The 13,192-nt window shown below is 50.6% G+C and overlaps 1 protein-coding gene across 1 annotated transcript in view; it reads right to left on the bottom strand.

The window, feature by feature from the left end:
• The window catches only part of STK24 (serine/threonine kinase 24), a 745,744-nt gene that overhangs the window by 113,984 nt on the left and 618,568 nt on the right, over window positions 1-13,192 (bottom strand). The gene's annotated exons all lie outside the window — the stretch shown is intronic.

Raw genomic sequence — 13,192 nt, 5'->3', positions numbered from 1 at the left:
ACCACCCACCTCTTCGCATGCAGTGAAAGGTCTGTTGGGCCCCACACATTAAGGAGACAGATCCTGGGGTCCGGTGCAAATGGGTTCTGTAGGGTCTGACCGATCGTGCGCGTGACACGCTGCCAGTAGTCCTGTATATGTGGACACGTCCATAAAGTGTGGTATAGTGTACCCTCCTCCCCGCAGTTTCTCAGGCAGTGTGGGTGTTCTGCTCTATGTATTTTATACAGTGTCGTGCGGGTGTAGTAGACCCTGTGTAGCACTTTGAACTGGATCAGTCTGAATCGAGTGGAAATACCCGCCTCCCTGGGCGAGGCCAGGGCTGCGTTCCAGTCTGCCTCATCTAGGTCCCCTATTTCGTCCTCCCAGTACTCCTTTAGTTTCCCCAGGGGGTCCGGCAGGTTATTCATGAGTTTTCGATAAGTGAGGGAGGTTGCCCCGGCCTCCATGTAGTCTGTAAGCAATCGGTCCTCTAACGGAGCCGACTCCGGAAGCGCCGCACCAGTTTCTAGCACCGACAGGAGTGCGTGCCTGATTTGTATGTACCTGTATGTTTCGGTCTCCGCCAGGTTGTATTGTTCCCTGAGTGCCGTGAAGGAGAGCACACCCTCCCTGGTCCACAGATCGCCCACCGTGGAGATCCCGATGGTGTCCCATTGGTCGAACCCCTTGGAGCTGCGCAGGTTACCGAGGGCTTTGGCGTCCCATAGTGGCGTGAGCCTGGTGATCACTCCCTCCCATCCCAGCCGTCTCTGAGCTCTGTGCCATAAGGCTACAGTGTGTTTGGTAGGCCCCTCTAGTTTCCTCACCATCCCTTTATTATAGAGTGGGGCTAGCAGAGTGGACAAGCCTAGTTGGTGTCTATCTGCCCTGAACGCTGGGTCGTCTTGCGGTGCGTGGATCCACTGGTTAATCACCTTAAGGTGAGCCGCCCAGTAATATAGTTCAAGGTTGGGGAGGGCTATCCCACCGCTATACCAGTCTCTGGTTAATTTCAACTGTGCGACCCGGGCCGGTTTGTCTCCCCACAGGAGAGTGGACAGTTGGGCTGAGACGTGACGGAAGAACGACACGGGAACCACTGCTGGCGTGTTTTCCAGAACATAAAGGAAGCGAGGGAGCGCCAGCATCTTAAAGAGTGCCGCTCTACCTAGCAGTGTTAGGGGGAGATTTTTCCAAAGGCGCACATCAGTCTTCAATTTGTCCAGCTGGGGCTTAAGATTCAGGTCAAGGAAGGTTGAGTGCTCCCTTGTAATCCGTATCCCTAGGTATTTGAAGGCGACGCGTTCTACGAGTAGTTGGCAATCTGTAGGTAGTATTGGAAGGTCGCCCTTTATCATATATATCACGGATTTGGCCCAATTGAGTTTATAGCCCGAGGCCGTTCCGTGGCTTTCACATAGTGCCAGCAGGACCGGGATACCGGTCGTGAGGTCCGTGAGGTAAACGAGCATGTCGTCGGCGTATAGGGATACCCTATCCTCGCCTCCACCTTCCCATTGTATACCTTTCAGCAGCTGGGTGGTCCTGAGGATCGTGGCCAAGGGTTCTAGCACTAAGGCAAACAGTAGTGGCGAGAGTGGGCACCCCTGTCTCGTGCCCCTTGCCAACGGGAACTCCCTCGATATGTGTCCGTTTGCGGTTACTCTAGCCATGGGTTCGGTGTAGAGCAGTCTGACCCAAGATATGAACGTTGGGCCGATACCAATGTGTTCCAGGACTGCAAAGAGATAGCGCCACTCCACCATATCAAATGCCATTTTGGCATCAAGCGATAGTACCGCTGCCGCTTCCTCCAACTGCGGGGCTCGGGCCAATACCCCATGCAGCCGTCGCAGGTTCAGCGCCGTACTGCGGTGTGGCATAAAGCCCGATTGGTCCGGGTGTATAAGGTGCGCCAGATGGGGCAGTAGCATGGTGGCCAACAGTTTCGCCAGGATTTTACTCTCGGCGTTGAGGAGGGAGATCGGGCGATAGGATTCGCACTCCTCAGGGGGTTTGCCGGGCTTAGGTATTGCGACTATTGTGGCCGTGCGCTGGTCAGGGGGGAGTCGTCCCCGTCCCCGGCACTCCTGAAACATATCGCGCAATGGTGCGGACAGTGTCTCGGACATGAGTTTGTACCATTCTATTGGCACACCATTGGGGCCCAGTGCTTTCCCGGGGTGTATTGCTGCTATAGCTGCCTGTAGTTCCTCCTCCGTCAGGTCGGAGTCGAGCTCGTCCCGTTGGTCTGGGGAGAGAGTGCGGGTCGGCACTCCCACAAGGGAGCTTTCTGCCATTTCCCGTGTGACCTCATAGTCAGGGGAGTATACGGAGTGGAAATGGTCAGCTAGGAGTTCCACTATTTGTGCCGGACTGGTTTGTACCTCACCCTGAGAGTCCCTCAGTTGCAATATCGCCCGCTGGCCACCCCGCGCTCTTTCCAACCATGCCAGAAGCCTCCCCGCCTTATCGCCTATGTCGTATATCCTGCTCGCTGTTGCGGACATATTGTCTCGCACTCGGCGGCGCAGAAAGTCGGTGTGACCCTGCTGGGCTAGTCGGAGAGTGTGCTGGGTGTCTCCAGTCGGGTTCCCCTCGTGGTCTCGTGTAGCCTTATCTAGTTGTTCCTCTAGGTCCGTTAGTTCCTGACGTTGTGTGCGTCTGTGCTGTGCGATCACCGATATCGCCTGTCCTCGGAGGACTGTCTTGTAGGCCTCCCACAGAACAGTGGGCGACTCCACCGACCCCACGTTTTCTGCAAAGTAGGACCGAGTGCTTTTCCTCAAGGCCCTGTTGACGCCCGGTTCTTTAAGGTAACCCGGGTAAATAGGATAAAGTCGTCTGCGGGTTTTTCTCTGACTGGACAGAGTCAGTGTAAGCGGGGAGTGGTCAGAGATCCCTCTCGGCCTAATTTGGGAGTCCGTGAAAGTGAGGAGACCTCCCCCCAATGTCAGGAAATAGTCTATCCGCGACAGGCTGTCGTGGACTATTGAATGATATGTATATTGCCTATCCTCTGGGTGTAGTCGCCTCCACACATCCACTAAACCCTGCGCTTCCATGAATTCATGCAGTTTGGAGGGCCCTGGTGTACGCATGCGCGTCGGGTGGCGGTCTAGGGAGTCTTGTGCCACTGCATTGAAATCCCCCCCCATAACGAGATCCCCTTCAGGAAGATCCAACAAGAATTTTCCTAATTCCGGAAAGGCTATGTTGTGTAGCGCTGGTGGGATGTAGACCGAGACCACATTCAGTGGCTTCCCCTCCCACTGTCCGTGTATCGCTGCAAAGCGCCCCTGTGTGTCTGTCGCCGTTGATTGGGCTATGAACCTGGACGAGCGGTGAATTAATATCCCGGATCCCCGGGACCCCTTTGTGAATCCAGAGTGTACTATCATGCTATAGCCTTTTCTGTCTAGGGCCTTCGTGGCTGTGCCGGTGAGGTGTGTTTCTTGTAGTAGGACCAGGGCGGGGTGCAGCCTCTTGATACTCTGCAGGACCAGCCCCCGTTTAATCTTGTCGCCCAGGCCCCTTACATTCCAGGACATGAGGAGTAGCGGGGACGTCTGCCCTACATTAGTGTCCTCCCCCATCCTGTGTTGGTGTACGGCCTGCGAATTTACGCTCGGGGACGACCAGGAGGTCCGTGTAGTGCCTCTGTATGTTGCATTGTGACAATACCATCCTATACTCGTGTGCCCCATCGTAGCTAACCTGCCCCTGTGTAGAAACTGAAAACCAAAACCCCCCTCTACCCCCAACTCCCCCCCTCCCTGCCCCCCTGCTCAACGGACTCAGAACTGCCCGCCCCCCCAACTCAGCAGAGTGCCTGATCCCGCCCCATAACATAGTACTTGCTCGCTGGGGTGAAGGTTCTCCGTGGTCAGCGGCCCCCTTCTTCAGCTGCGGAGGCCTTTCCGCCCAGTGTCCAAGGCGGCGTTGCCTGTTCATATCATGTTCCGGTCAGCCGGACCATGTCAGTGACTTACTGATCCCCGTCTGCCTTGTCCTCCTGATGGTCGGATAAAGGGGAATGTGTCTCTAGATCTTCGTCGTTGGCCTGTGAGCCCTGTCGGGAGCCAGCTGTACGGTGTTTGTTCTGTCTATTTGAGCGACGAGGGCCCGCCGCTCTCCAGCCCTCCAGCCAATCCTGCGCCACCTCCGGTGATTCAAAAAACCAAGTCTTGTTCTCCGCTACGACCCGAAGCTTGGCCGGGAAGAGCATCGAGTATGGGATTTCCCTGGCTCTGAGTTCTTTTTTGACTTCAAAGAAGGTCCGCCTCCTCCGCGCCACCTCGGCCGTGTAATCAGGAAAGAATGCCAGCGTCGCGTTCTGGATCTTAATCGGGGGCGAGTTCCTTGCCGCCTGTAGGATGGCGTCCCGATCCCTGAAATTGAAGAGCCTCGCTATGATCGGTCTGGGGTTAGCTCCTGTCTTGTGGCGTCCCCCCGGTACCCGATGTGCCCTTTCTACTGTGAAAAAGGCGGAGAGTCCTTTGGGCTTCAGAGTGTCTTTGATCAATCTCTCCACATATAGGTCCATCGCCCTCGTGTCTTCCGATTCTGGCACACCAATAATACGGATGTTGTTCCGTCTCGAGCGCCCTTCTTGATCATCGAGCTTGTCGCGTAGTTCTTTGTTCTCCCTCGAGATGCGTTCCATACTAATCTGGAGTTCCAAGACGTCCTCGACCAGGGACTTGGTCACAACCTCCATATTGTTCACTTTCTCTGCCATTTTATGGAAGTCCGCCCTTATAAGTGTGATCTCGGCCGAGATCGACCCCACCGTGGCCTGTACCTGCGTGAGGGCCCGCATGACGTCATCAATGGTCGCTTTCTTGCCCCCGGTCACTTCGGTTGTCTTGCTCGCCTGTGCTTTGGCGTCCTGTGAGGGGGAGGGGGAGCCGGGCTTATCATAAGCATAGCGTTCCAGGCGTGATTGCGTCGCTCCGCCTTTATGCCCCTTGCCAGCCATCCTGGATTCGCCTGGGCCAAGCTATCTTCCTCTGCCAGCTACGGGGGGTCTTCCCTGGGCCCACGCTGTGATTATGGGGGTAAGTGTGGCCCCCGTGAGGTGTCCCAGTGAGTTTGTGGATCTGGACGGGCCTCCGTTAGGTGGTGACCGGCCTGGTCACGGATTTATTGACGGGGCGCGCAACCGAATGTCGCCGCCCTGCAGGATTCCCTTTGTCCCCTTCCGGCACCGCTTACAGCGACCCTGACTCGTGCTCGGCCCCCTGATGGCAACGGGGGAGGCCCGGGCCGTCCCCAGATAGGTCCTTCCGCTGCGAGGACGGGAGCCCCGCGCCGATGCTCTGTTGGGTCTTGGGCGGGGGTGCCCTCGGGTCTGTTGCGCTTTGCCAGGCTCTCCGATCGGCCAGGGGGGGGGGCCGCCGTGCAGACACTGAGGCAGCGCGGTTCCGCCGCTGCCGGACTTAGCACTCTGGCCGCCGCTGCTGAAAATGGCGGCGTCTGCTCCCCCCGTCGTCGCTCCGGGCGTCGGAGCCCGTCCTCAACGAGCGTTCCCCTCACCTCAGCTGAGCCACCCGACGGCAGATCGACTCTCCTCGGTCCGGTGATGGATGCTGGAAGGCTCGGTCTCTGTTTACCCCGGCGTTCTCCGTGGTCGGGTGTTTTCCGGCGGATGGCTGCCTGACTCAAGCCACTTCCTGTCGGCGTGCCGCTCACTGTGCCTCCCGGTCCGGAGGTCGCCCACAGGCCCGCTCGGAGCACTGGCAGTGACTGGTGTTCCTGACCTCGGATTGAGGTCCGGCGAATTCGAGCTGCCGCCGCCTGGTCCTAGGCTTCGTTGCCTTCCCGCCTGGGTAGTTTTATTGCCGGATAGATGTGCGGATTGTCCTGGGAGCCGCCTTAATCACGGAGCTCTCCTTTTAGGCTGCCGCCATCATCGGCTGCTAGCCACGCCCCCCGAGAATTTTCAGTTTTGCTTCTGTATTTGTATATACTCTATTCATTTTTATTGATTAAGTTTAATATTATTTAATTCTGTAGAAAAGTCATGGACTTCCTGCATAGGTTGCGCGGACCCCCAGGTTAAGAGCCACTGCTGTAAATAATCTGGCAAACAGTTGGCCTATTTTGTGCTATTGGCAGTTCCAAGAAATGTGCTTGATTGAGAGGTGTGCCCTCAATTATTTAAAGGGGCAACCAATCCCTGTCGTGGGTGGCATGGGGCCAGGGGCTGCCTTAATTAGCTGACTGCAATACATTTGGCTATCAGCAACAGATGTTATATTTTTTCCAAAATGGACACTGGTTTGCATTTTGTATTGACATTCACATCTAGGCCTACTGTGTGCAGTATCAGAAAGTTTAACATTTCGTTATCATTTCATGTTATTATGAAGCATATTTATGGACTTGGGGTTGATAATGGTACAAGACGCTCTACAAATGTGTATGAGCATGCCGTAAAGCGAAATGGGCAGTCATTTAGGTAATAAAAGAACAAATAACCCTGACATACTCACACATATGCAAATTAACAGGAGCGGGAGCCTCTCTTTCACAATTTCTCAAAAATATGTTGTGTTACAGAGAGGTTTTAAGGTCTGGGCAAAGTGGGATCTGGCCCCTGGGCCCCACCCATTCAGGGGGACCCCTAGTAGAGCCAGCTCTGTTCTGCAGAGAGTATTGCCCTGATAAACGTGAGTAATTCCTAATCAGATTGTTTCTTTAATGTATTTTTAATGTGGATGATGTCTTAGGGAATTCATGGAATATCCTTAAAAAAATATTTTTTAGATAAAAACGGGAGCTCGCAATTCAGAATTGATAGGGTGTTACAGAGAATATTTGCAGGGATATTACTGAAGTGCTCAAAAATCCTTAAAATGCTTGTCGAAAAAAATCCTTGTCGAACGAAGCTCTTGTAGACCCATGTGGCCAGCATAAAAGAGACTCATCTTTTTGGGGTGGGGGGATGCTGCAGCTTCCCTTGAAAGAAATGTAGCCTACAAGGGCTGTTTAGTTCTAACCGAAATTCAAAAAGTGAAACAACCATTCAGCTTTACAGCTTCTTTGGGGGTAGCTTGACTGTTTCTTTCACTACAAAGCTGCTGTGGGGTGAATAGCATGGGGAGAACAGTGAGGGGGTGTAGTGATTGCATACTGGTTAGGTGGAGTTGTTGTTTCTGTTGCAGTTTGCCATGACTGAAATTACTGAATACTACAACACGTGCAGTCTATAATAATTGTTGCTGTTATCGTACTGCCAATACAACAGTTGTATAATCCACCTGTTAAAACGAATAAAGGCAAAGAAAAGAGAGACTCAGCTACACAACACAACACACATCAACAATTAACTTGAATAAACACAATTTATAATAATATCTTCACTCCACCTAATAACATAGGGTTAGACCTGACAACCTTAGGGTAGTCTTCCCCTAACTTTTTGCCTCCCTCCCTCCGTTTTTCTGACCTGGTTTTAGGACTCTGTGCACTTTACCACTGCTAACCAGTGCTAGTGCTCTCTCCTCTAAACATGATACAATTGTCTCATATCCAACTGGCATATTTAATTTCCTTTTTTTAAGTCCCTAGTAAAGTGCACTTACATGTGCCCAGGCCAGTAAATTAAACAATACTAGTGGGTCTTCAGCACTCATTGTGCCACCCACTTTAGTAGCGTTCTAACCATGGCCCAGGCCTGCCATTTCAGAGCCTGTATGATCAGTGTACACAGCCACTTTGGTCTGGCGCGATAAACCTCTTGCTGGCCTAAGCCTTCCGTTTTTATATATATCAGTCATCATAGCGCCAGGACACTCCTCGGAGAAGCCGCGCGCTCAACAAATACCTTATAACATAACAACACTAAGGTAGGCCCTGTCTAACCCACAGGGCAGGGTGCAATGTATTTAAAAGACAGGGCATGTACTTTTACGTTTTACATGTCTTGGCAGTGGAAAATTCCCAAATTCGTTTTTCACTACTGCAAGGCCTATTTCGTCCTTAAGATAACATTGGGATTACTTTATTACATCTTTTAAGTGCAATTCCCAAAATGTGAAGAGATAGACTTTTCACGTTTGGTGTCACTGGACTCACAATTTAACCTCACAATTGATGGTGACGTTGGATTTCAAATTACTGTTTGGCAAATGCCACTTTTAGAAAGTTTATTGTGATGTGGAGTGATCAAGTTGCAGTAATAGGGGCTAGGATCAGACTTATGTACTTGAAATATGTGTCCCCCCTACACCATAAATTCAACCTCCTTTAGTATAGCAGAGACCATGGTATTACTTTGTATCTCATTCATACATGACAATTGCTTACTATTTTTATGTAATTTTACCTGCTAAACCTCACACACCTACAGCATTAAACAATAGTTCTACAAGTTTAGGGAAAAAGGCATGTATATACTCCAAACACAGAAATTAAATAGTTACTCATGCTGCTTTCTTGGGGTATCTTTACTTCAAACCCACCACAAATCAAGTAATAGCGTGGTCTCTGATATACTTAAGGAGGTTGAATTTATGGTGTAAGGGGTACACATATTTCAAGTACTTTTAGAAAGATGACATTTACTCACTTTGGCCATTAGGCTCCTGCTGCCTCTCTCTGTTCAGTCTGGGTTGGGTGACAGCTGGGCTGTGTGTATTCCTTCTAGGCAGCCACACACAAGGAGGGTTTTGGTGTGTCTTGACAGGCCTTCATGGGAGATGAGAGGGAGATGGGTACAGCCTCACACTTATACCTTAATAGGCTGTGTCCTGTCCACACACAAAAAGCTGCATTCTCCCCTGTAGTGATTCTGGAGCCAGAGCAGGAAGGGGACCTTCGGGCACTTCAAAGCTTTCTTTGAAGTCTCCCTCACTTCAAAGGCACAACTTGGTAGAAGCACTGGACCCCTGACACCATGGGTTTAGTACACTACTGGACCTGTGAAGTCAGGAAGAACTGCTGCTCAAAGGACTGCCACTCTGCTGGACTGCTGCTTTGCCGGACTCTTGTCTGGCTAAGCTGCCCTGCTCTTAAGAGGCTTGTGTTCTTTATTAATAGATGCTTCATTTTGGCCCATACATTGAGGAATATTTTTCGACTACTGGATGGTATGGAGCTGATGCTTAATATATTCTTTGGTACATGTCTTACATACATGATTCTTTAACACGTTTGCCGTGCTTCGTTGTTCTCCTCTTCTTCTCACTTATGGTAGGGGACTTTTTTTATAGCTGTTGTACTTCCAGACCTTGTAGGTATCTTGCTATCAGGGTCACGTAATTTCCATCTCAAATGGCTTCGGCCACTTTGGGTGGCACGTGGTTGATGACGGAATTATTCTTTTCGAACATTTTGAGTTGGAACATATTTCCAATGCATCGGTCTTACATTGGTCCGGGTTCAATACTTGGGAGCACTTTGTTACCAGCCTTTTTGTCAACACAATGGGTGTCTGTCTTTCTCTTTCTTGCCTGACATGGTTTCTACCACAACCTAGTGTTTTTATATTCTCGTTTTTACGTTACTATGTCTTATATTATGTAATTTATTTGAGTGTTTTTAGCTTGTATAGCTCATTTATGATGGCCCATCAACGTGTTGTTCTCCCCTCTTATGAATGGGATGTCATGGTTTGTCTCTGTATCCTTTCTATTGTAACTGTGTGTCACACTATTGTGTTGTACATAGGTGTACATAAATGTATAGTATGTTTGTATAGTCTGTTTACAATGTATGTACATCTGTTTAAATTGTATCCCTGACGAAGTCCAATATTTTACTGGACGAAACACGTTGGCTTATGTTTTTATGAATATGACATGATAAAACAATAAAGGAAGAAACGCATTTATGTAGTGCAAAAATGGTCATTTTCAAATTGTGACAAACTTTACTGTGGAATTTCACTCGTTTTTCATGTGGTGCAGCTCTGATCTTGTTTTTGTGTATTATATTTCCCTGGTGAGGGAGGCATCTTTGGGCAGAAGGTGTACACAGAGAAGTGCACGCAAGGATAAAAAATATTGTCCAATAACAAAACTTAAACAGGTGATTAACGGCGTGGGTGCAGTGTTTGCGCTCAGGTCCACTGCCCACGCTCACTCATTCAGCTTTAAAAACCACCTGCAAGCCTTCAGACAGAAGCCATCGCCCCGGTATCGAAAGCCGGCCTAGAACCGTCAGATAGAGAATCATCCACCAGCACCTGGCATCCACGGTCCATAGTCGGACAAGTTAACAAAATGGTATCCTATGCAGGCAATATCGGTATCTTCTGGACACCCTGAGCCTTTTCCTGGGAAATTGCCTCCTGCTCACAGTTTGCCCACTTCTTCAGTTCCGACCACCATTGATATGTTTCGGGCCCCCAGGTGGACTTCCAACTAGTAGTCAGTTGTCTGCGGGTATGGCTCAAGGCCAGGTCTAGAAATCTATTGGTAACCTTCCTAGCCGCTGATAGTTCATGAAGGGCCAGTAGGCATAGCAAAGGGCTCAAAGGGAATTCCCTAGCCATGGCGCCCAAACCACCTGGAGGACCATCGTCCAATAGGGTAACAGGAGCGGGCAAGACCAGACCAGGTGAAAAAAGGCTGCACCGGCGCACAGGGGAAATTAACATAACATAACATCTCACCCTCACCAGAAATTAGCTCTATGGTACCAACTTAGTCTGAGAATTCAGGATTTAGGACTAAAGTGAAAGGATTCAAATAAATACGGGGATGTAGTCACCTCGCACTCTTGAGTTTGACAAAAAGTTACAACTTTCCATACTCACAGGTTCTCAATGTGTTAGAAGTAAACATTATTTCGTAATTTGTAGCAGACTTGTATTTTCTAACATCATCTGCCAAAGGCCTCAAGGACCATGGGGCAATCTGTCATATGATCTTGAAGGGGTCATTATCATAGTGAAGCACTCTTCACACATATGTGTACGGAATGGGCTTCATTGGACCTCAGATTGCCAATAAAAGTAGATAAAACAGATACTGTGCAGGTGCTAATGCATCTCAATAGTCAGAAGGGAATGTAATGGGAGGGAAAACTGTAGCAACGAGAAGAGCTTTTACAATAAAAGATGCATCAATTTGCTTTTATTCAATGTTTATCATTAAAAAAACGACCTAATGTGTGCCTGCTAAAGAGGACTTTGATTTCAATTGTTCCTAATCTTTTAGATGTACGCTGTGCTTTTAGCTTGATTGTTGTTATTGTGGGTTGCACATTATTAGTTTTTAAACTGCAGAGAACCCCTTAACAGCTTAGGTAGGCAGAGAGCTTTTAGTACTCCCTTACAATACAAAGGTGATTAGGCAATTCGTCATTTAGTAAACCATGCAGCTATTCTTTCATATCTGCCTACTTCTAATCATGCATAAGTACATGCTACAAAAATGTCTTTAACCCTTTCAGGTAAGCTTAGAACTCATTCAGCAAGAGGTAAAGCAGCCATTGCTGCTCTTCTTAGAAAGTCCTCATGGTTGAGATTCCCACAACAACTAGTTGGAAAATATTTCAGAATTTGATCCAATAGTACTGCCTCGTTTGATTGTCTTGTTCCAGAACAGGCCTTCACGTAGGTTAGCTCTCCCTGTGAAAATCACCCTCTTGTAACACTAACACCCTGAAATTCATTGGTTGGCAGCTCTGACCTCGTTTTCAAACCTCTTCCTGTTGGCCTGGAAATCCATGATTGATTGCACTGCACAATTTTGGAATATTCATTGGACTTCCCCCACTTCCTATCCCTTATCACTAATTCAAACTTACAGTCTCATTACAGGACCTTTTGTTACTCTGACAAGAGAGATTCCACTCAAACCAGAACAAGTTTTTTGAGAAAAACTGGACGTGCAGTAATTTCCCCTTCACGTTTCTCCAGGAAAATGACCTTGAAGGGTGGAAAACAAGGGGGGCGTGGCTAGCCGGCCATGATGGCAGTCGGGTACTGTTAGAGCTCCGGGACCGACAGGGGCATTATCCTGATACCAGCACCTTGGGGCCCCCCGGGGACGTGATGACGGAAGGGGGAATACTAGTGGAGCCCAGCTGTCTTTGCGATCTTTTGCCGGACGGAGGAGGCTCCGTGCAGCCAGACGCTATTCGAGTAGGCCTGCTGTGGAGGAGCTGGGCCGAAGCCGGGAGCCACAGTAGTGGACGAGGCCGGAACACCCGAGCTGAGCGACACCAGAAGTGACCGGTCTGGACGCCCGTCATGGACGTAAATAAAGACACTGTGCGGGGACGGGCGGACAAATTGACCGTGTTCTTCGTGGAGCAGGAGAGGAGTGTGTCGGCACACTACACAGCTGACGACCGCCGCGGGACTGGTGAGTTGCAAGACGCTACCGGCGAGAGGCAGGGGGGCGGCGCGGAGCTGTTGGACGGTGCCCCCCCCCCCCGTTTTTGAGAGACTACCATCCGTACCGGAGCAGCAGGAGATCCCGTCCGGGTGCGGGGAACCATGGGGGAGACCTTCCCCTACCGCCCTCCCCCCTCTGTCCTCGCTACGGCCGCAGCCTGGGACTGCCCTATGCGATAAGGAGACACCGCTGGCCCCCACGACACAAAGAGGGGATCTAGAAACGCACATTACCAGTGCGGACGACCTCAGGGCCCGGAACTGGGCGGCACTTTGGGGGGTGAAGCCAACGGCGCTGCAGGGGCACACTGAGGCCTGAGACCTCGATTGTGGAGGACCCCGGGGGAGGCCCCTTTCCAGACTGGAGTGTGGGACACCGGAGAGAGGCGGATTACACCCCGAATGGGGACGCATTCTGGCTGAGGCAAAGATTGTGCAGGTGGGCCCCCGACTACCCCGAATTATAGGAGAACTGCGTCCCCTGCCTGGATCCATTGACCCTGAAAGGCCAGAAGATTGCCGAAGGGTTTTTCTGGGACGGACCCCCCACGCAAGAGCGATTTCCCACAGGGCTCACTACTAGAGGAACACAAGTGCAGGTCATCAAGGTCCGCAAGGGAGCGAAAGTGACAGAGAGCTTGGGTGGTTCCACGACGGTATGTGCTGTGCAGGCTGCTGGGGATGGGGGGCCTTCTCGGGGGCCTCCGCGCAACACCATGGAGGTGAACAACAAGTAGACAAACTGGATAAAATCCTGAAAGAAATACGAGACTCTAGGACGGCGCTAGAACAGCAGATGGGCACCCTGGCCACGAACTTGTCCCTGTTGAAAGCGGACCACAGCAAAGCGACGGATAA

Source organism: Lissotriton vulgaris, assembly GCF_964263255.1.
Source record: "Lissotriton vulgaris chromosome 8 unlocalized genomic scaffold, aLisVul1.2 SUPER_8_unloc_1, whole genome shotgun sequence".
Lineage (NCBI taxonomy): Eukaryota > Metazoa > Chordata > Amphibia > Caudata > Salamandridae > Lissotriton > Lissotriton vulgaris.
The sequence above is the reverse complement of the archived record's forward strand: the minus strand, read 5'-3'. Positions and strand labels throughout refer to the sequence as shown.